This window comes from Anguilla rostrata, chromosome 15 (genome assembly GCF_018555375.3).
Source record: "Anguilla rostrata isolate EN2019 chromosome 15, ASM1855537v3, whole genome shotgun sequence".
Lineage (NCBI taxonomy): Eukaryota > Metazoa > Chordata > Actinopteri > Anguilliformes > Anguillidae > Anguilla > Anguilla rostrata.
Window position 1 is genome coordinate 1792744 of NC_057947.1, and position 24954 is coordinate 1817697.

The window sequence follows — 24954 nt, forward strand, 5'->3', positions numbered from 1 at the left end:
ATATCTTGGAAGGATGCTTTCACCAAGTTTACAATCACCCCTGGCACTCTAAAGAAATCAAAAGCACTCCAAATAAGGCTATGCGGTACCGAACCAAACGCATTTGCCAGGTATAAAAATACCACATGTAAATCTCTTTGGCTGCCTGAATCTGGTGCCATATCATGCTAGTGTGTTCTATGCACCCTGCAAAACCTGGGATTCCTGCTCTCTGCACTGTCGTATCTATTAAACTTCTAAATAGCTTGCTAGCCTCTGTGCCTATACTAAAGAAATCTTAGAAAATCTTACCTTCTACATTCAGGAGGGATATGGTTCGAAACTGGCTTAAAACTGAGGACTCTTTCTCCTTGGGAATTAGGATTCCCCCTGCTCTACACCAAGCTCTTTGTATAACCTGTTTATTCCATACTACTCTCAGTAACCTCCACAAGAATCTTAGTACATCAGGTGCACTTTTATAAACCCAAGAGGGGACTCCATTCGGCCCTGGGGCTGAAGAAGCATTTGCACGCCTTACTACAGCTTCCACTTCCTTCCACCTTGATGGCCTAATATCCATCGTATACTCTGTCTCACCTAACGGTGGTATATCAAGAGGAAGGCCCATTTCTCTATTCTTTCCTGCATCTGAGTAAGTCTTTTAAAAATATTCCTCTACCTCTTGCGTTGAAGCTTTCAGTTGCCCTCCCTTTCCTTGGCTAAACATTCCATAAGTGTCATCAAATTGTGATTGTTGTAGACATCATAAATGATTCCATGTTTTCACTTGTGGGCAAGAACATGGGCACTGATGTTTCCTATTCTGAAGGTACCTTTTATGTTGTGTAAAATTAGATTCAGTGTGGGCTTTTTTTAATCATATGTAGACAGAATTGTATAATTTTTTCTTTATTGGGAGTATGTGGTCACAATGACCATGACATTTGTCAGTGAAATGAGGTTTCTGCGATCAGATTCAGAATGCAAAAAATCACTGACTATTCAGTGGTGTGTAAGTGCATAGTGTAATATTACGTATGAGGATATACATCTTTTACACCGCGCACTATAAAATGTGTATCTTTTACACTACAAAGTCATCATCACCCCCCCCCCCCCAAAAAAAAAACACAAAGATTTAAGGGCCACTGAATCATAACTGATTTCTCCTTGTATTCTTTCTCATTGAATCTGATCACTGAGATCTGATTCTACAAGTGTAACTCTATCCATTTTTATTGTTAAAGAATGGCATCGCTGAGCCCAGCTCGAGCGATTGGAGTTCTCCCTGTCTGCTCGTTAACAAACCCGACGGCACTTTTCGTTTTTGCACCGACTACAGGAAGGTGAATACAATCACTAAACCTGACTGTTACCCTCTCCCTAGGATGGATGACTGTGTAGACCGGGTGGGTTCGGCTGCTTATGTAAGCAAATTTGATTTGCTTAAGGGTTACTGGCAAGTCCCCCTGTAAAAACTCCCGAAGGAGATTTCCGCTTTTGTTACACCACACACTTTCTTGCAATATACGGTGATGCCTTTCGGGATGCGAAACGCTCCGGCTACTTTTCAGAGGTTGGTTAACCTCGTTGTGTCCGACCTGCCAGGTTGCGAGGCGTATTTGGATGACCTGGTAATTCACAGTGCGACTTGGGCCGAACACATTAATCAAATGGGAGAACTCTTTGATCGTTTGTCTGCTGCTAATTTAACCGTGAATCTGGCAAAGTGCGAGTTTGGCCAAGCAACTGTCACGTACTTAGGCAAAGTTGTGGGTCGGGGACAGGTACGTCCAGTTGACTCGAAGGTGGAGTCCGTGTTGGCATTTCCGACTCCACGATAGAGAAGGAGGCTTTGGCTCTGGTTCTTGCATTACAGCACTTTGACGTTTATGTAGGCTCCTCTTCACGCCCCGTCGTGGTGCAGACGGATCATAACCCACTTGTCTTCCTTCACCACATGCATAACAATAACCAGCGCCTCATGCGGTGGAGCTTATTTCTGCAGTGTTATGATTTAGACCAGTGGTGTCAAACTCGTTGCCATGGAGGGCCGTGCGTATGCAGGTTTTCATTCCAACCAATTAATGCTGCCTTAATTGAGTCCAATTACTCATTCAGCCATATGCGTTTAACTGCATTGAAGCACAGAATATAAGAAAATTTTTATTTAGACAATGCGGGTCACCATAGACGTCGGGTCACCATTGTGCACAAACCTGCATCCCTAATTCAGCAAATAATTTAACTAATTATATAATCAAGATCTGAGGCTGGAATGAAAACCTGCATACACACGGCCCTCCATGGCAACGAGTTTGACACCACTGATTTAGACATTCGGCACATCCGAGGGCGTGATAACGTTTCCTATTCTGAAGGTATCTGTTATGTTGTGTAAAATTAGATTCAGTATGGGCTTTTTTTAATCATATGTAGACAGAATTGTATGATTTTTTCTTTATTGGGAGTATGTGGTCACAATGACCATGACATTTGTCAATGAAATCAGGTTTCTACGATCAGATTCAGAATGCAAAAAATCACTGACTAGTCAGTGGTGTGTAAGTGCATAGTGTAATATTACGTATGAGGATATGCATCTTTTACACCGCACGCTGTAAAATGTATATCTTTTACACTACATAGTCATCATCGCCCCCCCCCCCCAAAAAAAAAAAATCACAAAGATTTAAGGGCCACTGAATCATAACTGACTTCTCCTTGTATTCTTTCTCGTTGAATATGATCACTGAGATCTGATTCTACAAGTGTAACTCTATCCATTTTTACATAAATCAAATAATGCGCACAGATACACCATGTACAATCATACAGTTACAGGCCAAGTATGTACTCTTGGTTACAGCTCACTGACACCATGTCTGCTGATTTTTGTGCTCATTCTGCATCATTTTACCTGGCTGTATTTTAAACACCTTTTTGACAAATCACTGTTTTAATGCTGATGGATTTATCAAGTTGGAAACTGAGTTGATTACATTAAAAAACATTTTATTACAAATGAACTGGAGCTGTTGTCACTCAATTCCGTTTGTATGGAGTTTACTCTGCTCCTGTTGGCTGTCATTGTGTATCAATACCATGGGCCCCTCTGTGGGAGAAAGGAGACTTACTATAGCTGCTGTGGACCAGAGCTCATATCTCAGCCCTGAAAATGGAAATAAATAAATAAAACAACATGTCCCACAGCTCCTTTTAGATAGCTAGGAAGTGAATCTGTAAAGAGAAAATGCCATGGAAAATCAGCTCCTCGATTTAGAAAAAAAAAACTTCACAAACAACCGATATGATGAGAAGCATAGAGATGACAAGTAACCTTACAGAAACATTCAGACACAATAATTACAAACTTATAAACAAAAATAAACATATAAGAATCGGAGATAACAAGTAGTGAAAACGGAAATTAATACACAAACATCAGCACATACGACCATGGTCACGAGGCAGTGCATGCGTCAATGTCAGGAGACTGCGGGAGTGCGATGGGTTTTTTAAAAAAATGTTTAATTGTGGAACTGAAAGTGTTCAAACTCAAATGCCATTTTAAAGACGGAGAAGAACGCAGAGAGCCTAAAAACTGAAAAAAGAACGGAGTAAGTAGTCTGTAGTGGAGTAGGATGGAGAGAATATAAACTGAAGATGAACAGGTGAGGGGAAAGCTATAGTAATCGCAACACGCTTAATTCAGTAAAACTGGAAACGGACAAAAAAATACACGAGGAGTAGCCTACTAGGCTATCATCAGGTTCCCCATTTGAGACCGAAAACAGAAGTAAGTTTTTTAAGTTTAAATAAACGGTTTACTAATGCATTTTTGTATATTTCATGACAATATTTACCTCGCTGGACATGACGTAGGCTATTTGCAATCCAACTCGAACTAGTGCGATCTAGTGGCATTCGTAATAATAACGTACGTCTCTTTAGAAAGCGTCTGCCAAATAAATGTAATGTAAAGTAAAGTAATGAAATAATAATAAATAATTATCTGGTTTGATTGGATCTGCGGCGTCTTTGGATACAAGTAGGTTTCTCGGGACCTGTGTATAGGCCTATCTGTTAAATGTGATTTAAGGGGAATTATTTATGGGTTAATATGCTGTTTAAAAAAACTTGAAACATGCTAAGTGAAGTTTATGTTGCCGAATGTTATAATGTATGAAGCACAATGATAGGGATATTGCCGGTAGTAGCTAGCTACGTCTTCAGGCAACAAACATGTATAGGTACTGACAACAAGAGACATATAAATATTGCATTTCTAATAAAACCAAGGAGACTCATATTAAACTTCTACACAAAATATATCCAACTAAGGCATTTATGGCTAAATTTACAGATATTGACAGCCTTTGTACTTTTTGCAATAAAGCTGATGAAACTCCTGTCCATCTGTTTTATAGCTGTGAAATAACAAAGAAATTCTGGGAAGATTTAGTATCTTACTTATTCATTCATGCTAAAAGACATTGTTTGTTATTATGATAACGAAAATAATAAAACATTGGAATATGTAGTTAACTTCTTTATTCTTATTGCAAATTTTTTTGTTCATGAACAGAAATTCTCTAACTCCCGTCCTGCCTTGCGTCTCTTTTTGATTGAACTGGATTCACTTCTATCGTCAATTAAAATACTAAAGGACAATAAAAGTAAAAAGTTGATAAAATATTTACAAAATTTTTTGAAGAACCCCCTGTTGAAATGTAACTGAAATAATTGGTTAATTTCACTCTTTACTATTGTATATCTTAATGTATATTAGTTTAATTAGTTTAATTATTTGTACTATTACTGACTATGGAATGTCTGTATTCACTCTATTCTTTTCCTTACTTTACTTTTTTTTAAAAAAAATTTTTATTTTATTTATTTTATTTATTTTTTTACCTTTTGATCTTTGGTAATTTTTTTTTTTTCCTATTATTTTATATATTGTACCATGTCTTCTGTGTTTCAATAAGATACAGTAACATTTGAAAAAAAAAACTGACAACAAGAGATTAGCCTATAGTATAGTATATACGTTCGCAACCTACCTTGCTAACATTCTACACAAAACATTGTAATGCAGCAGTCTGAGGCTGCTACACAGGGGGGATATCCAGGTGCATTACCACTAAATGTGTGTGTGTTTATGTGTTTATGTACAAAAGAAAAAAATCCCTGTAGGCTACTTCCCAGTGAACAAATACGCGTGCTCACCATAAATATTTGGAGAGTGGAGTCAAAGTAAAAAAAATTTTGTCTGTACTCAGGCAGTTTGGATTTGTGACCAAACGTATATGGACAGCATTTGACTTCTTATTGTTAGCATGTCTATGCGTGTTTGTATTAAAATACAATGTTTAAATAACAGCACTTTTTGTTTTCAGAAATTAAGAAATAATTTAAACACGTGTACAATAACCCGAATAGGAACCTGTTGATTCATCTCAGTCTTTAAAATACCTCAATTAAAATACCTCTTTATGTAGACCTGTTTGCAATATAGCACAATAAGCACAATGTGAACATGGGGTATTTATTCTACATTGCATGCATAGCTATTTCTGACATAATGTGGCTGAAGAGGGCAAATAATCCAAACGTGAAAAGCACCTAATTAAGAAAAATAACAGCTCGTTAAAATTCTGGTATCGCAATTGTGGTTAGAATGAAAACCAGCATACAGGTGGGAAACAGGACCGAGGTGGGGAACCAGATCTTTTAACAGGTCTGCTTTCAGATAAAAAATAAATCAATTTTTAAAAAATCAGTTTATGATATTTGGTGAAGAATTCGAATTATGGTCATGTATACCAGGACTATTGTCATTAGTTATAAAAATGCAGTGTTTTCCTAAGTGTGGGTTTTGTGTGCCACAAACCCTCCCCTACAAAACGATACAGAACATGTCAGTTGTTGGTTCCTCAAATCAGACTTTTCATTGAATGTGCATTCACCTACCTTTACAGTGTATACAGAATTATTGGCACTGTCAGTTGATATGAGCAAAAATGTGGATGACATTCACTTTATAAAATGTTTTCTATGCTCAGCACTATGAGACGATTATATAGTTTTATTGTGAAACCATTGCTTAGAGGAGAAAAACTATATTTTTTATTGAGAAAATAATGCATGTCATAACTCTTGGCACCCCTTGCATTTAGTTCTTAGTGCTGTTATCTTAGCAAAGGGAGGATGCACTGAGCCTTCTCTTATAATGCCTGATGAAGTGGGAGAACACATACGGTGCCTTCGGAAAGTATTCAGACTGTTATGTTTCTGTTGTCACTTCACTTTTTAGTTTACTATCTGTTTTTCTCCTGCACAATCTTTGTTTCGGTTTGTAGTATGGGCGTGGTTTTCTCTTTCTCTCTCTCTCCCCTCAGCTGATCACTCTCACCTGTTCTGGCCGCATTCTCATGCACTGGCTAATCACTAATTTCATTCACCTGTTCCCTGTTTGCATGTTCACGCTCTGTTCAATTATCTCTCATTTCACTCACCTGGTTTCCTTGGTATATATTCTCTGTCACCCTGTTCTTCCGTGCCAGATTGTGCCTCCTGTTTACAGTGCCTTTCCAGTGTTTACGCTCTTGTTTGTTTGACTCGTGTTTAGATCTTACCTGTTTTCCCGACCACCGATTTTTGCCTGCTGTCTTTGTTTTCCTGATTTCCTGTTCTGACATCCGCCTGTTTACCGACTTTGATTTTGCCTTCCGATTTTGTACTTCTGCCCCGGTGGATTTTTCTGGTTTTGATCTTTGCACGAGCTGACTACGAGACTGCCTGCTGTATTGTGTACTTCCAAATTAAATATCTCCTATGGGAGTTTCACCACTCTGTTGTCCGAGTCTGCATTTGGGTCCACCTCACCTCGACCTGTGACACAGACCCTTCACTTTTTATACATTTTGTTACATTACAGCCTTATCCTAAAATTGATTGATGAGAATAAAAATTAATTTAATCTACACACAATACCCCATAATGACAAAGCAAAAACAGGTTTTTTGAAATTGTTTTGCAAATTTATAAAAAATAAACTGAAATCACATTTACATAAGTATTCAGACCCTTTGCTATGACACTCAAAATTGAGCTCAGGTGCATCCTGTTTCCATTGATCATACTTTTGATGTTTCTGCAACTTGATTGGAGTTCACCTGTGGTAAATTCAATTGATTGGACATGATTTGGAAAGGCACACACCTGTCTATATAAGGTCTCAGTTGACAGTGCATGTCAGAGCAAAAACCAAGCCATGAAGTCACGTAGACCTCTGGTACAGATCTGGGGAAGGGTACAAAAAATTTCTGCAGCATTGAAGGTTCTAAAGAGCGCAGTGGCCTCCATCATTCTTAAATGGAAGAAGTTTGGAACCACCAGGACTCTTTCTAGAGCTGACTGCCCTGGCAAACTGAGCAATCGAGGGAGAAGGGCCTTGGTCAGGGAGGTGATCAAGAACCTAATGGTCACTCTGACAGAGCTCCAAGGTTCCTCTGTGGAGATGGTTGTCCTTCTGGAAGGTTCTCCCATCTCTGCAGCACTCCACCAATTAGGCCTTTATGGTAGAGTGGCCAGACAGAAGCCACTCCTCAATAAAAGGCACATGACAGCCTGCTTGGAGTTTGCCAAAAGGCATCTAAAGGACACTCAGACTATGAGAAACAATATTCTCTAGTCTGATGAAACCAAGATTGAACTCTTTGGCCACAGTGCCAAACATCACATTTGGAGGAAACCGGGCACCGCTCATCACCTGGCCAAAACCATCCCTACGGTGAAGCATGGTGGCAGCATCATGCTATGGAGATGTTTATCAGTGGCAGGAAATGGGAGTCTAGTCAGGATCGAGGGAAAGATGAACAGAGCAAAGTACAAAGAGTTCCTTGATGAAAACCTGCGCCAGAGCGCCCAGGACCTCAGACTGGGGCGAAGGTTCAGTTTCCAGCAGGACAACGATCTTACGCACAAGACAATGCAGGAGTGGCTTCGGGACAAGTCTGTGAATGACATTGAGTGGCCCAAGCCAGAGCCCAGACTTGAATCCGATCGAACATCTCTGGAGAGACGTGAAAATAGCTGTGCAGCAATGCTCCCCATCCAACCTGACAGAGCTTGAGAGGATCTGCAGAGAAGAATGGGTTAAATACCACAAATACAGGTGTGCCAAGCTTGTAGCGTCATACCCAAAAAGACTCAAGGCTGTAATTGCTGCCAAAGGTGCCTCAACAAAGTGCTGAGTAAAAGGTCTGAATACTTATGTAATTGTGATATTTCAGTTTATTATTTTTTATAAATTTGCAAAAATTTCTTTACCTGTTTTCGCTTTGTCATTATGGGGTATTGTGTGTAGATTTGAGAATAAAAACTAATTTAATCAATTTTAGAATAAGGCTGTAATGTAACAAAATGTGGAAAAAGTAAAGGGGTCTCTGAACACTTTCCGAAGGCACTGTACAGGGATCTGAAACGATCTCTCCTTGCAGAATCTCTCCACTGCCAAATTATGTACCCTTCTGTCCTGCTCCGTTTTCTGTTATTTCGTCGAGATGCACTTTTAGTGTTTGGAGGGTGGGGCTGTCCACGAGGGTGACTGGTGCCAAGTGGTCGGGTAGTATTTGCCTTCCAAAACCACGCCCATTTCTCTGTCACAGTGCTAATAAGTAATGTGTCTCAGAGGAGTCTTTAAATATTTCACAGACAAACAGATACGATGAGAAACATGCAAATAACAAATAACCTCACAGATTGTCTAAAAAAGGAAAACAAACAATCAATGACTGGAAATGGCACATACCAAACGTACAGACATCATAATAGCAAAATCCACACCAAATCTTATAAACAAAACCAGTCAGTTAAAAATTGGAGATAATAAATAACTTTAGTATTAACAGAAATTACTCACCATAAACTTTAGAATATTGCATAACAGCTGTAACTGATTATGTTAGTGTTTTTGCCCACATTAAAAGTAATGTAGGCAAAAACACAAAGACAATTCAGCACTAACATCTGTGGATTTTATTTCAGTGAATCTATTTCTTAACTAAATTAATATATCTGTTTATTAAACAATTTACATGTTAAATTCAGTTCATGGTTTTGTCAGAAAAGTTTCTTTCTTTTCCAACTAGTGTCATATTTATTAATAAACTTATTCTTAAGAAAATAATTAAGACACATTAGTAACAACTGGATTTTCCCACATGGCACTAATAGGCTTATGGAAGCCTATTTCTCTTGAACAGAGATTTATGGATAGAAAAACAGTTTTGTTGTACATGATGAGCATTGTGTTGACAGGGAAGTCAGAATTTAGTTTTCTCTATAATGAAGCAGTTTGGATTTGTGCAGATTGTAGAAATGTAAAATGTGGGCAGAATGTACAGAACATGGCATGTTATTGCTACAGTTTAGTTAAAGCACAGTAGGATACTGAGGCCAAACTGGTAATACAGAGCTACACAAGCAATGCAGCATTAGTGTTACAGTTTTATAGTTCTCCATAGAGAAGAAGGCTGCACATTCGGTTACCTGTTGCCTAGTTAGGTCAGGCGATGGTTCCACTGACGGCACAGAGCAACTGACACGTTTTGATACTTGCAGGGACAACAGCAGAGACAGTTTCCACAGGATGAACGTTCAACTAAGGAACTAAATTTAACAGAGGTAAGCCCTAGTAGCCCCTTCACATGAGCTGTCTTTCTTTCCATTTGAAATTCAGTTCACTCTGTCATAGGCTGTTCAATTCAATCCGTCATAGGCTGTTCAATTCACTGTATCATAGGCTATTCAGCTCACTCTGTCATAGGCTATTCAGCTCACTCTATCATAGGCTGTTCAGCTCACTCTGTCATAGGCTGTTCAATTCACACTATCATAGGCTATTCAGCTCACTCTGTCATAGGCTATTCATCTCACTCCGTCATAGGCTATTCAGCTCACTCTATCATAGGCTGTTCAGCTCACTCTGTCATAGGCTGTTCAGCTCACTCTGTCATAGGCTATTCATCTCACTCTATCATAGGCTGTTCAGCTCACTCTGTCATAGGCTATTCAGCTCGCTTTGTCGAAGGCTATTCAGCTCACCTTATCATAGGCTATTCTGTTTATTCTGTTGTCATTGCTAAAACATTTAGAATCTGTCCCTTTAAATGTTCAGCTATTTTTTCTGCAGTTGAACATTGTTAAATATGATATATTGTTGAAATAATGGCATACATTTCATTAAATAATTTTACTATATGAGTGCCTAAATTCCTTGATCCTGGCTGCCACAAGATTGTCTCCCTCACACCCTGCTATTCACACACTACAGTATTTGTGTAATTATGATACACACCCTGCTATTCACACACTACAGCATTTGTGTTATTATGATACACACCCTGCTATTCACACACTACAGTATTTGTGTTATTATGATACACACCCTGCTATTCACACACTACAGTATTTCTGTTATTGTAATACACATCCTGATATTCACATACTATCATATTTCTGTTATTACAATGCACATCCAGTTACTTTCTCTCCCGCATTCATGATATTTATGTTTTAAAGAGTAACAGAAGGAATATTTGGCAATATCCAGGCATGAACCCCCAAAAACAAGCAGTGAGGTAAAGATAAACTCCCGGATGGGAAGAAAAAACACTCAAGCGGTCGGTGGCCAGAAAAAAGAAATCTCAGGAGGAATCCAGCTTCAGATGTGCATTCTTACACATTTTGATATTTGAATATTCTTCAGGGTTGATGTACGGATATCATTTAACTGTGAAAACTAGATGAACTAACCTTGAAAAATATCAACGTCTCCTGAGTTGAAAGCAAATTTTGCTGCTGCAATTACAGTCAGCACAAACTTTTTTGGGGGGTTCAGGCCTGGTAAAGCCATTGTAAAGCATCTTTGTGACAGCATCGTCACCAGAACCATAGTTTTTCCTATCACTGCTGATACAGAGTGTCTTCTACAGGATATAACTATTATGACATGTTAGCTGTCAACTCCAAGAATTCTTAAGAGCGACTTTTAAGTAACAACAGAAAAATAATTAAAAACAGAGGGGTACCCTTTTTTTGCGGGGGAGAGCCAATGGAGGAAGAGGCGGGTGGAAGTTCTTGGAGTAGTGTTCAGGGGAATAAGAGGAAGCCATTTGACGAGAGTGGCGGGGATAGCCCAAAAAGCAATGCCAAAGTTAGGAGAGTGGAGGGTGAGGAGTTTAAAGTATTGGTTTCAGTCAGACATAAGCAGTGATGATTCTAACCTGATGAGACTGACTAAACTAGCTGGAGAGATTGAAGATTGGTTATGTCAGTCATCCAGTCAGGCTGTTAGTGCCAGCCCCACTGCGGTGCTTCAGATGTTCGAGGTTAGGTCATGTGACTTCAGTGTGTAGAGAGGTGCTGCTGCAGGTGTGGGGGGAACCATGACTACTCAGTGTGGGGGAGGGGTTGGGTCTAATTGCAGTAATCATTGGGGGTGGGGGTGGGGGGCACAGTGCAGCCTTTAGGGGATGTGTAATGCAACAGCAGGTGCAGGAGATACAGGTACAAGGCTGTCAGTCAGGTATCACATGCTGAAGCTGTGAGGGAAGTCAGACAGGTGTGTGGTTCCACAGCACCTTCAATAAGGCAGGATGGGAGATCAGTGAAGAGAACACACGGGCCTGTACACACAGGTGCCCCAGACAGACAGCCTGGTACTTTGATGGTTGACAAGGTACAGTTTTTAGGTTTTCTGGCTAATGTAATTAACATTTCTGCCCAAACTGATAGTGCACAAAAATCACTGTGAATGCTGCAGGTGTGCATTTAGGGATAACTGGAGTGACAGTGGAGGACTTGACCGGGTTGTTGACTCCAGCAATGGCACATCCGTCTCAAAGTGGTGATTGACCGTCTAGTTTACAACTGGAGTTTTTTAAACGTCTCTACTTGTGTTAGGTGGCCAATGGGCAGAAATTTAAAAAATTTGGTTAAGAGTTGCTTGAGTTGTCTGACCTTCTCTGCATTGAAGAAACTTGGCTAACAGCACACCTGCAGTTTGTCCTATCAGGGTATAGATCAGTGTGGAGGGACAGGCAGGTTGGTCAGGGGGGAGGGTGCTGCACCTTTGTGAATGATGGGTTATCATTTAGAGAGCTGGTTGTAAGCGCTAAGAGTGAATGAGTGGTGGAGGAGGTATGGTTGGGTACAGGGGATGATGCTGTAGTGGTGAATTTTTATAACCAGAGTTTTGACCTGCCCCTTCATTACCTTGAGGGAAAACTCCAGCTTAGGGCTAATAAGATGATTTGAAGTGGAGATATGAATTCCTACAATACACTTTGGGGTAGAAAGTTGGCTAACAGAAATGGTGCTGTTGTGGATAAATTTATGGATAGCCAGGTATTGGTTTGCCTGAATGATAGGTGGTGTGCACAGTCTGATGTTATTTTGGGGACGTCATCAGTGTTGGACCTTACAGTACCTTAGTGTGCAGCTCTATGGCTGGTGGGTATGAATGGAGGTCTGGGAGGATTCAGCTGTAGGGACTGACCGTTATCTAATACTGTGTAAAATAGGGACAGAAGCATCTAGGGAGGAGTGGGTGTCCCCGGGTAGATGGCGCTGGGAAAAAGGAGGTGTTCAGTCAGGTCTGTGAAACTGGAGCAGCACAGATCCAGGTAGATTGTGATATAGATGATTCAGTAACTGCATCATCTGAAGTCCTGTTAGCTGCCTTGTCAGCTGCTGTCCCTCAGACTGAAGGGAGAAGGATGAGGAAGGTGGTGCCGTGGTGGTCACCAAAATGTTCTAAGGCTGTTTGAGCACACAGCCCTGCGCTCAGGGTCCTGCACAAGAACCTTCCTCCAGACTGTGCTGGAGTATCAGAGGGCGAGAGCAGTGGCCAGGAGAGTCATCGAGGCAGGGGAGGTGTGGCGTATGATTAGGAAAATGCCAGGAGTGTCTAAGGGGCTTTTGTTTGAGTGACTTGAAACAGTTTAGGAAACTTTGGATAGCATTGCTTTTTAATACAGCTTCTTTAATTTTGGTGAGGCGAGATAGCCTATATTCTTTTGTAGTACAGTAACTTGGCATCATTTTGATCTCAATACTTTTAATGGCAGGCTTATATTTTGCCAGTTTTAATGAATGACTTTGTGCTTTGTATGTGTGAGTAACTTGGCATTTTTGTATGTTGAAAACATGTTTTTCATGAGATTACAATATACACCAGTGAGATACACACTACACAGCATGCAGAGGAATTCAATTAAATGACAACTTATCAGCATTCATAAGAAATGCTAAGTACCATACAGAATGCCAAATAATCTCTGCATTATTATGAACCATTCCATTTGTACATTACGGTAGACAGGAAATCATCAGGTCAGACGACATTTTCCCACTGTAACAGAATTTAGTACAATATGCACCACTACACAGCATGCAGATACATTCTCCAAAAACTCACTAAGTTGTCTCAGTCTTGATCGTAGTTTCGAAGCATCACACCTCATAAGGTCACATCTCGGGGCGACATAGCTCAGGAGGTAAGAACGATTGTCTGGCAGTCGGAGGGTTGCCGGTTCAAACCCCACCCTGGACGTGTCGAAGTGTCCTTGAGCAAGACACCTAACCCCTAACTGCTCTGGCGAATGAGAGGCATCAATTGTAAAGCGCTTTGGATAAAAGCGCTATATAAATGCAGTCCATTTACCATTTACCATCTCATAAGCATGGAGTCTCTGTCTGCGGTCACACACGCGTGTTACATCAGTAATTAGGCCTCTCAGATCACACAACACAACAGCACAGTATAGTACCTGGGACGGGGGTAGTATATGCCCATTGTGGGTGCCAGAGCTTCTTGAGTCCTCTCAGGAGTGCACTTGGGACGGCCCTGAGCTGCATTCCATCCTCCCCGTAGCTCTCCATCGCTCTTCTCCCTCATCGCCACGGTAACTGGGAATGTGGAGACTGGGACAAGGCTGCAGGCCTAGGCAGAAGTGGCCAGGAGTGCATACATAAATACAGAAACATTCACTTCTCTTCACTACCTTAAGCCTCCAAGCAGCTGTACACTGCAGAGTCTGAAGTGCATTAATCACTGCAGGTTTCCCACTGAATCTACAGGAACTGAGGCGGAGCAGTGATTCACTATGTGCACTCATATAGACATGAAAGCTGTTTTTCTGATTAATCAAACATTTAATTATTTGCAAAACATTTTAGTTTACAGTCACACCTACTGCAATTATTAAGACATAAGAACACCTGTGGAGTTCTAGAAAAGACTGTTGTAAAAATAATATTGTAGTTCTTCTAAACAGCCACCAGATGGTAGTGGAAGTTCAGTTTCACACTAAACTGTCGTCTCATGGGCGCTTCCTGGTTCGAACTGTAATCTCATGTTTGGGCTGTGGCAAACATAATATAATCTGAATAACAAGTATATTAAGCAGCAATAATGATTTTGCAGAGTTCTAATAGCTTATCACTAGATGGATTACAGGAGCCTTTTCTGGTCAGAGTGTCACAGGCATCGGTAAGAAGTTTGGCTTTTTGAGCATTGCTACACTAAGAGTTTAGTTGATTATTGCAGACATCATAAATGATTGCATGTTTTCACTTGTGAGCAAGAACATGGGCACTGATGTTTCTTATTCTGAAGGGACCGTTTATGTTGTGTACAATTATAGATTCAGTGTTGGCTTTTTAAAGTCTGCAGACAAAATTGTGTAATTCTTTCTTTATTAGGAGTATATGGTCACAGTGACCACAATATACATTATTGAAATCAGATTTCTGTGATCAGATTCAGATACAAGAAATCTTAGACAAATAAAATGGTCTATAAATACACCCCCCTCCCTTGTCACAATGATTTAAGGGCTTTTAGTGTATTACTGTTGCTTTATGAGTGTCATCAAATTGTCATTGTTGCAGACATCATAAATGGTTGCATGGTTTCAGCAAGAACAGGGACACTGATGTTTCTTATTCTTAAGGGACCTTCTATGTTGTGTAAAATTCAGTGTTGGCTTTTTAAAATTTGTAGGCAGAAATAGTAGTTCTTTCTTCATCTGGAGTACATGGTCACAGTGACCACAGTATTTGTCATTGAAATTAGATTTCTGTGATCAGATTCAGAATACAAGAAATCATTGACAAATAAAGTGGCCCATACATGCATACCCCCAATTGTCCATATAGGTGTATGCATGTTTTACACTGTGCACTGTAAATGTGTGTCTTTTACACTGCATAGTCCTCATACCACAAAGATTTAAGGGCCACTGAATCATAAATGGCTTATCCATGTATTCTTTCTCATTGAATCTGATCATGAGATCTGATTTCACACACGTTACTCTATCCACTGTAACATCAAATAATAGCCACAGATACACTGTACAATCATACAGTTACAGGCCAGTGTGTATTATTTTGGTTACAGGTCACTGATAGCATGTCTGCTGATGATATTTTGTGCTTGGTCATTATATTTAATTATAACTGGCTGTATTTTAAAGGCCTTTTTTGACAAATCATTGTTCATAATTATGTTGATGTATTCATCAAGTTGGAAAGTCAGTTGATTATCCATTGAGTAAACATGTTTGTGGTGTGGGGATGGCTGGTTTAAGCAGCCACACCTGCCCTGGGTCAAGCTAATTAGACCTGGCCAATTGGATAATTGGTGAAGAATTAGATAATTGGCCAGGCTAATTGGACCCAGGAACAGGAGTGGCTGCACCTGTGCGTAGTGAGGTAATCACTGCGCACAGGTTAAATCTGCCATCCCCACCCACACCAGGGAGCTCTCTGTCATGACAGGGTTTTTACATCTGCTCATTTGGCTGTTACCATCTTGCCAAACCCTCGTGGAGTAAATGTGGACTGTCTGAACATCTTCTCCCTGTGTCTCTGTGCTGGAGGGCCCCAAAGAAAGCCACTTCGGTGGCCTGTGGCAGGCGTGTTTGCCACAGTGGCGCCCAACGTGGGGCTCCTCCGGCACAGCAAAGAGGCACAGGAGGGCCAGCCAGGAAGCACACTGGAGGAGGGGCGGCTGAGGTGTTCCCGACAGGGCTTCGGGTGGATCCTCCGGGCCAAAAATGGGGAGCTGAAGATGACCAGGGAGGGGAAGGAGGCAATCCTCAGCTGGGATGCTGAGGAGCTGCACCTGGCCGAGAAGGCAGGTCAGCGACGGGCGGTGCACGAGAGGTGGTCGCGCCGTGAGCTGGACTTGGCCGGGAAGGCGGGTCAGCCACGGGCGGCGCACGAGCGGTGGCCGCGCCGTTTTGCTTCCTTTCTCGTCCGTTTTGGTTGTTTTTAGTTCTTTGTTTTGGCCTGGTTGGTTTGCCCGGAGCCCATGAGGGGATAAGCCTGCAGCCGCCTGCCAGCAGAGCCGACTGGCGGCCACCACAGCCACGAGGGTTCCTGGTCCCCAGCACCACACGGCCAGTCCACCAGCCCACCAGCCCAGCCACCCCACCACAGCCCCTGGAACAGCCCAAGCCGGTGACGCCCCCACCAGCCAGCAGAGCAGCCCAGGACTTCCCGTGCTCCGGGAGGGAGGAGGAAGAAGGGCTGCCTTGTCGTCAGAAGGAGGGGCACAGCATGTACTGGACTGTTCCGGGGCCACCCACCCTGACTTTTTTTTTTAGCGTGTTTACAGTTTTTTATTTTTATTTGTCTTTTGCTTTGTTGGGAGTGCAGGGGTGGTGGGGGGGGGGTAGGCTTCGGCCAGGGATTCTCCCTGGCCTCAGTTTGGCGTTGGGGGTATGTGGTGTGGGGATGGCTGGTTTAAGCAGCCACACCTGCCCTGGGTCAAGCTAATTAGACCTGGCCAATTGGATAATTGGTGAAGAATTAGATAATTGGCCAGGCTAATTGGACCCAGGAACAGGAGTGGCTGCACCTGTGCGTAGTGAGGTAATCACTGCGCACAGGTTAAATCTGCCATCCCCACCCACACCAGGGAGCTCTCTGTCATGACAGGGTTTTTACATCTGCTCATTTGGCTGTTACCATCTTGCCAAACCCTCGTGGAATAAATGTGGACTGTCTGAACATCTTCTCCCTGTGTCTCTGTGCTGGAGGGCCCCAAAGAAAGCCACTTCGGTGGCCTGTGGCAGGCGTGTTTGCCACAATGTTATTACAAATAAACTGCAGCTGTTTGCACTGAATGAAAATTTCATCTTTTAATTCTAATTGCGCTAGTAATGGAGCAAAGCATGGTTCAGGGAGCAAAGAAATATCCAGTGGCCACAGTTGGAGAATTACAGAACTTGGTTGCATAGGGGGGTCACCAAGTTTCTATTAATTGCTACATTAGATGCTCCAAAATTAGATGCTACCTCCATGCCAAAAGGCTATTTGGAATGGCTTCAGGAAAAATGGTTTTGCTGGGAGTAATCAACAGTTTCAAGAATCTAAATTGTCTCCTTTGTCTCATCTACTGTGGTCCTGAGAGATGACATTAGAGCTCTTTGGCCAAGCATAGCTGTTATTTCATTTGTGGCCTTTCTGTTAGCTTGAACTAGTCTGCCCATTCTCCTCTGATCTCTCATTAACAATGTTTTTTGTTTATCACACCATTCTCTGTAAACTCTAGAGACTGTACTGCATGAAAATCCCAGGAGGGCAGCTGTTTCTGTGATGCTGGAACCACCATATCTGGCACCATCCATCTGGCACAGTCAAAGTCGCTTAGATCATACATCTTGCCCATTCTAATAGGTAAGGAGCGGGCCTTGTAACCTATAGGTCACAGGTTTGAGTCCCAGGTATGACACTGCTGTAGTACCCTTGAGCAAGGTACCTAACCTGCATTACTTCAGTATATATCCAGCTGTATGGATGTAATGTTAAAAAATATTATAGAAAAAAGAAGTTGTGTAAGTCACTGGATAGGAGAGTTTGCTAAATGCCTGTAATGTAATGTCTACATTGAGTTACAGCCACATAATGTGCGGTTAGGAGTAGCCTATTTGCATTAATGAGGGGGTATTCCAAATAAATGTGCCGGTATATAACACAAAGGATATAAGTTTGGTGTTAGAGTCTTTATTGTCCCAATGGGGCAGTTTGTACTGCAGCATAGTATATAATAAATAGCAATAACTATATAAACATTAAAATCATTGCAAAACCATGATTATAACTTAAGAAAGCCAGTGACACTTGGGATAAAAGAGTGTTTAATCCTGTTTGTTTTTAACATAGGGATCCTATTTTAAAATAGGGAGCCTACACCGATCAGCCACAACATTAAAACCACCTGCCTAATATTGTGTAGCTCCCCCTTGTGCCGCCAAATCCACTTTGACCCATCGAGAGTTTTTAAAATCACGTGGAAATAATTCACCCTCTAACAATATCTTAGCTTTTTATAGCCCTGTAGCAACTAGATAGGACATGGTGGCATAGTGGTTAGCACTGTCGCCTCGCAGCAGGAAGTTCGTGGGTTCGAATCTCGGCTTGGAGCCTTTCTGTGCGGAGTTCGGATGTTCTGCCCATGTTCTCGTGGGTGTACTCCGGTTTCCTCCTACACTCAAAGACATGCATGTTAGGTGCGCTCCTGCACGTGCCCTTGACCAAGGCACTTGCCTCAGAACTGGAGTTGGTCCCCTGTGGCAGCCCACTGCTTCTAGGTAACTAAGGATGGGTCAAACGCAGAGGACAGATTACCCCACGGGGTTCAATAAAGTATGTCTTATCTTAATAATGTAATAAACTACCAATAGTGTAATAACTCCCAATAATGTAATCCATTTTAAATTTTTATGTAATAAAAACCAATAATGTAATAAGTTGTCGTAGTAGTGTACTTCATTGATCCCCGGGGGAATTTGCACTGTTGCAGCATAAAAGACAATGAAGTAACACAATCAGATACAAATTTACAGTAGAATCAAAATATCAGATACAAATATACAGTAGATACAAATATATACAGAAATACAAATATACCAGAGCCTCTGGTATATTTGTATTTCTGCATGTATGGTCCAGAGGACACCTTCAGAGCTGGAGACGGGTCAGAGCTGTTTTGGCGGCACGAGGGGGACCTACACAATATTTGGTAGGTGGTTTTAATGTTGTGGCTGATCGGTGTATATCTGCGCTCTGAGGGAAGTAATACAAATGAATTGAACAGGGGATGCTGGGAATCCCTCAGAATGGACTGGGCCTTATAGATCCCATCTGATAGAGCTGGGAGGGGTCAACTGTATCATGATCCTGCCAGCTAATTTTACAATCTTGGCCAGTCTACTCTTGCACTTACGATTTAGGTTACCAAACCAGCAGATCATATTAAAGGTTAAAAAAGATTCAAGTAAAGACTTATAAAAGATAGTCATCAGCGTCGTGTCCACCTTGAAACTTCGGAGTAATAACTATTAAATGGGGAGAGGATGTGCTTATGCAACATTGAACAGTTCATTAAAATAAAAGATTATTGTTGTATGTATTCATATAATCATTTTCTCATTCTTCTGAGACAGACTTTCATGTTTGTCCTCTGTGGAGGACATGACATTTCTAGTTCTGTCTTCAAGCCTTCATAACAGCTGAATTGTCTCTGTGTCTATAATACATAATGGTCTTTAAATGTCATAAATGTGGATGTGAGATTGCATGACCTGGCGGTCTTTCCAGAGTTAAAATTAGTTTTTTAAAATTTCAGGAATAATAAGTAAAACTGCACTTATAAAGCATTATTCCTAACTGATTGTTTTTATTTTTTTTATATTTGTATTTTTATTTGTATTACTATATATATATACAAAAAATACAGAAAAAATATGTAATTTTGAACCTATTTTCCCCTGGGTCTCAGGAGGATAAAGCTTAGCTGCTGATATCATTTTAAAATGCTCCCAAACTGCAGACCGCTCTCTTGTTTCTGGCTGGTTCCATCTCTGCACAATGTCTCGGATTCTTAAACCAGTCATCGTGACTCACTAGCTCACAACTGACATGAACTGCTTGCTCTACCCACGAAACCTGCGCCAAAGCTTTGCTTCCTTTGAGTCAGTTACCAAAGCGGTCACATGGTTGTGCGTACCGAATGAAGCTTCAGACGTCATTTATCATGTGATCATGGCTGAAACTAATCAAGCCTCGGCACACTGTTTCTAGTGCGCTGTGGTGTTCTTCCTGACACACGCTCAGGAGCTTTGGTTTCAAGGGTGACACCACTCCTTTTGAGATGTCTGTGTAGTACATGTTCAGGGCCCATTTAAATTCTGCATTGCATCCAGTCAAAATTACGCTATATTGTGTGTGTCTCTGTGTGTTCATGTGAGTGTTCAGTGTGTTCTCATGTGTGTTTACAGGCTAATTTGGGTTAGAAGCCACTTGTGGTCCAGTCTGGTCTGATGTGTTCCCATCTCCTTAGATAGGGGGCGCTGTTTTCAAAAATGAGTCTGTCAGAGGAGCCAGAGACCAAAGGAGGAAACCTCAGCACTGAGAGGAAGAGATATAAATGCATGAATCAGATATTTAATGTCATATGAGTTAGTTCTGCAGTAAGAGGATTAGTTTAACTGGAAGCTGTCTCCATGTGCTGTGAGTTAGAACTGCAGTAAGAGGATGAGTTAAACTGGAAGCTCTGTCTCCATGTGCTGTGAGTTAGAGCTGCAGTAAGAGGATGAGTTTTACTGGAAGCTCTGTCTCCATGTGTTGTGAGTTAGAGCTGCAGTAAGAGGATGAGTTTAAATGGAAGCGCTGTCTCCATGTTTTGTTCACAGGGTCCAGGTAGAAAGAGCAGGGTCACCTGTTCCCAGCTGTCTGTCTATGAGGAGTGGAGAGTCAATGGATAAGGTACTCAACTTCAGAGGAGAGTTACCAGGTGATTCAAGGTAAATGAACAGGTTCATTTTGACACTTCACTGTTTAATTAAACCTAAATTTCACTGACAACTTTGAGGGCTAGGTTGGGTGCCCCGTGTTACATTCACTTGAAGGTGGGTGTATTATGTCGTATTCAGCCCAGATGGCAAACGACTTCAGCCTGGACCTGCACCGATTTCGGCACTACACTGCTGACTTAAGGCCAGAATCAGTGCAGATCCAGCCCGGAGTCACTTGCTATCTGGAAGGTGTAGATAGTGGTAGGGTGTCCTCCTGGCAACTGTAGAGTTGCTGGTTTGAGCCTGTGATGGAGATGTAGAGATGCTGACTTATATCTGGAGAGATGAAGTTGGGTCTGTACACAAAATAAAAAAACTCTCATTGGGCTCTTGAGCAAGGCCCTTAACATAAAAACTGCTCCAGAGGCTTTACACTTCTTCCCACTCTCTCCTCTTTTGCTACTCTTCTCTCTGGCATTTATCCCAGGGTGTATTTGCAAAAGTTAGATCAGCAGTAAGAGGATGAGTTTAACTGGAAGCTGTCTCCAAGTGCTGTGAGTTAGATCTGCAGTAAGAAGATCAGTTTAACTGGAAACTCTGTCTCCAAGTGCTGTACGTTAGAGCTGCAGAAAGAGGATGAGTTTAACTGGAAGCTCTGTCTACATGTACTGTGAGTTAGAGCTGCAGTAAGAGGATGAGTTTAACTGGAAGCTCTGTCTCCATGTGCGGTGAGTTAGATCTGCAGTAAGAAGATCAGTTTAACTGGAAGCTCTGTCTCCATGTGCTGTGAGTTAGAGCTGCAGTAAGAGGATGAGTTTAACTGGAAGCTCTGTCTCCATGTGCTGTGAGTTAGAGCTGCAGTAAGAGGATGAGTTTTACTGGAAGCTCTGTCTCCATGTGTTGTGAGTTAGAGCTGCAGTAAGAGGATGAGTTTAACTGGAAGCTCTGTCTCCATGTGCTGTGAGTAAGACCTGCAATAAGAGGATGAGGTTAACTGGATCTTTGCCTCCATGTGCTGTGAGTTAGAGCTGCAGTTAGAGGATGAGTTTAACTGGAAGCTCTGTCTCCATGTGCTGTGAGTTATACTTGCAATAAGAGGATGAGGTTAACTGGATCTTTGCCTCCATGTGCTGTGAGATAGAGCTGCAGTTAGAGGATGAGTTTTACTGGAATCTCTGTCTCCATGTTTTGTTCACAGGGTCCAGGTAGAAAGAGCAGGGTCACCTGTTCCCAGCTGTCTGTCTATGAGGAGTGGAGAGTCAATGGATAAGGTACTCAACTTCAGAGGAGAGTTACCAGGTGATTCAAGGTAAATGAACAGGTTCATTTTGACACTTCACTGTTTAATTAAACCTAAATTTCACTGACAACTTTGAGGGCTAGGTTGGGTGCCCCGTGTTACATTCACTTGAAGGTGGGTGTATTATGTCGTATTCAGCCCAGATGGCAAACGACTTCAGCCTGGACCTGCACCGATTTCGGCACTACACTGCTGACTTAAGGCCAGAATCAGTGCAGATCCAGCCCGGAGTCACTTGCTATCTGGAAGGTGTAGATAGTGGTAGGGTGTCCTCCTGGCAACTGTACAGTTGCTGGTTTGAGCCTGTGATGGAGATGTAGAGATGCTGACTTATATCTGGAGAGATGAAGTTGGGTCCTTACACAAAATTAAAAAAGCTCTCATTGGGCTCTTGAGCAAGGCTCTTAATATAAAAACTGCTCCAGAGCCTTTACACTTCTTCCCACTCTCTCCTCTTTTGCAACTCTTCTCTCTGGCATTTATCCCAGGGTGTCTGCAAAAGTTAGAGCTGCAGAAAGAGGATGGGTTTAACTGGAAGCTCTGTCTCCAAGTGCTGTGAGTTAGATCTGCAGAAAGAGGATGAGTTTAACTGGAAGCTCTGTCTCCATGTGCTGTGAGTTAGATCAGCAGTAAGAAGATCAGTGTAACTAGAGGCTCTGTCTCCATGTGCTGTGCGTTAGAGCTGCAGTAAGAGGATGAGCTTAACTGGAAGCTCTGTCTCCATGTGCTGTGAGTTAGAGCTGCAGTAAGAGGATGAGTTTAACTGGAAGCTCTGTCTCCACGTGCTGTGAGTTAGAGCTGCTGTAAGAGGATGAGTTTAACTGGAAGCTCAGTCTCTATGTTTTGTTCACAGGATCCAGCAGTCACTGAAGTCCAGCTCTTTTGAAGAAAAGAGTTCAGACAAATTATCTTCTGCAAAAAAGGTATGAGTTATTATGTGTGTTTTTTGTGCAGTTAATTCATTTGAGTATTCAGTATTTAATGCCTATATAATGTAGTGCAAGGGTAATGTTTACATGTGCTAAACATTGCTCTTAACATTAATAACATATTGCACATATTTTATATTATTCATGACCATCCAATGTGGAATTTCATATGAACACAATAAACCGGTCATGGTTCCTTATTCCATTTGCTATGCGGCGTCTTGGGTTGTGCTAATCGACGCCATTCCGTGCTAATCGGCTACTCAGTATCCCTGTTGAGGAAACTGAGTGCTGTTTCAGGTAACTGAGTGTGGTCATTTTCAGGACCGCCTGAGGGCGCTCCGTGATTGCTTTTGATTACGACCGATTGTTTGCACGTGATTTAGAGAACTTATATACGCTCACAGGAAATCCGTTCTTCGGTTTAGTGTTTACTTACGTACGCGATAGGCGGTACAGAGAAAAGCTCTCTTAGAGAAAAGTGTGGTAAGGAAAAAGGCATAGGATTTTGAATATAGCTTTTTGTTTTGATTAGTAGTAAGACTTCGGTCCTACTAGTCACTTAGCTTTATTCCTTATTTTCCTTAATACGTCTTTTTTGCCTTCCTCGTTACGAGGCACCTTTTCTTTGCTTTTCTCCCGACTGCACTGCAGTCTTACTAAAATTCTACTCACTCCTTACACCTTAGTTTGTTCTCCCGCTGAGACTATTACTTTGTGTTGGGATATTCTCCCTTAGAAGTTGAGTCTTCTTTTCGTTATCCCCCTCAAGTTTCTTACTGAGACCTAGTGGTTTCCACTTCGGTGGTTACTTAAGGAAACCCCCTTTTGAATTCACTGTAGTTGCGTGTGGTCATCAACACTTCCCCACCCTCACAAAACCAGCTTTTTACTTAAATATTTAAAAAATGTGATAAAAATTGCTCTGTTTTAATGATCTTAGTGCATAGTCTAAAGCATGTGGCACACATATTTAGGTTGTGTCCAGACCCACTTATACTCGTTTAATAGTGGATTATTTGAGCGCAATGTAAGGCACACGGTTCCAATGGGCTGAACTAACTGCCTTAATTAATAGGTGTGTCTTGGGCATAAGCATGTAATAAACCAGTCAGCATATCATCTCCCATTCCCTCTAAAAGCCACCTGCACTTGCACCTTGGTGGATTGATAATATAATGGTGGATTTAAAAAGACTTAGAAAAGACAGATTTACCTCTGTCATAAAAGATCTGTTTCTGCGTGAGTCCATTAAAATTCGGAGATCTAAAAAACAACCATCACGCACAGTGAATCCCGCAGACCATATTTGAAATAAATCATAAAAAGGTGATTTAAAGTGTTGAAATAAATGAAGTATTCGCTGGGCAATGTTGTGAATTTTTTCAGTCAAATGAACCATTCTGTCTGCTTGGTTGGCTGTAGATGAAGCAACTCTTCTGCCAGCTGATTCCTCCTCGCCCGTGCTGCTAGGGTATCTCGGTCCATTAATATGCATCAGCACATACAGTTCAGCATCACACCTTCTAAAGTCCTATAATGTGTCCTCATTTGTGTCTGAGGCATCCATGACTTTGGCAACGTTATGCAACACACAACTCGCCATAAAGAATATTCAGACCTTCTGAGGGCTGTATTGTAAAATTCCACCTGACTTATGCAAACATCTGAAGTGTATTTTCAGCATTCCAAACATCCTCTCTATTGGGCTACAGTGCATGTTTTTGTGAGTTTCTGATTGAATGACTATTCACACACTCTATTATATTATCTTCAGCCGTGTCTTTAAAGGTTAGCCATTGTCCCCTAACAGCCACCCCTCCAGGAGGGGGATTCCCCTAGAAGACTGCAGGTATGACTGAGT

General features: G+C 41.6%; 1 protein-coding gene and 1 long non-coding RNA gene across 4 annotated transcripts in view; both read left to right on the forward strand.

The window, feature by feature from the left end:
• The first annotated feature begins 3514 nt into the window (after window positions 1-3514).
• Window positions 3515-24954, forward strand: part of LOC135240546 (uncharacterized) — a 132769-nt gene continuing 111329 nt past the window's right edge. The window contains exons 1-4 of one of the 3 annotated variants that reach the window (XR_010325713.1): window positions 3515-3781; window positions 9613-9675; window positions 17618-17742; window positions 20346-20729. This is a non-coding gene — a long non-coding RNA (uncharacterized LOC135240546). Of the gene's footprint in view, window positions 3782-9612; window positions 9676-17617; window positions 17743-20345; window positions 20730-24954 lie in introns of those variants that run through there. The other 2 variants (XR_010325714.1, XR_010325715.1) reach the window with 2 other exon arrangements.
• The window catches only part of LOC135240538 (NACHT, LRR and PYD domains-containing protein 3-like), a 32629-nt gene continuing 32307 nt past the window's right edge, over window positions 24633-24954 (forward strand). The window contains exon 1 of the mRNA XM_064310133.1: window positions 24633-24942. The gene's annotated coding sequence lies outside the window, so the exon portion shown is untranslated. The remainder of the gene's footprint in view (window positions 24943-24954) is intronic.